General features: G+C 61.1%; 1 protein-coding gene across 1 annotated transcript in view; it reads right to left on the bottom strand.

Moving 5' to 3' along the window:
- The window catches only part of LOC104463806 (syntaxin-binding protein 1-like), a gene marked incomplete at both ends in the record, with an annotated part of 7,159 nt that overhangs the window by 5,909 nt on the left and 957 nt on the right, over nt 1-293 (bottom strand).

Genomic DNA, 293 nt, shown 5'->3' with positions numbered 1-293 from the left:
GCAGTCCCCTGCCCCCAGGCAGGGAACCAGAGACCCGGGGACAAGTGGGGACACGCTGGACCAGTAAAGACCAGAAGCCAATTTGGCTGAGCCCAGGGATGCCAAGAGGTCATCTTCCACCTGTTTTTCTCCCAGAAATGCTGCAGCTTGAAAGGTGAATGGCATCAAGCGGGTCCAGCACAATCTGTCCCTCCCTGTCCCCCTTGTCCCCATGTCCTCAGCAGGGGCAGAGGGCACAGGGCCAGCTCCCCAGTGCCCTTGTCTGGGGGTGATGCTGGGGGGGTGCAGAACTG

Source organism: Pterocles gutturalis, unplaced genomic scaffold, assembly GCF_000699245.1.
Source record: "Pterocles gutturalis isolate BGI_N339 unplaced genomic scaffold, ASM69924v1 scaffold20553, whole genome shotgun sequence".
Classification (NCBI taxonomy): Eukaryota; Metazoa; Chordata; class Aves; order Pterocliformes; family Pteroclidae; genus Pterocles; species Pterocles gutturalis.
This window is presented reverse-complemented; position numbering and strand designations above follow the sequence as displayed.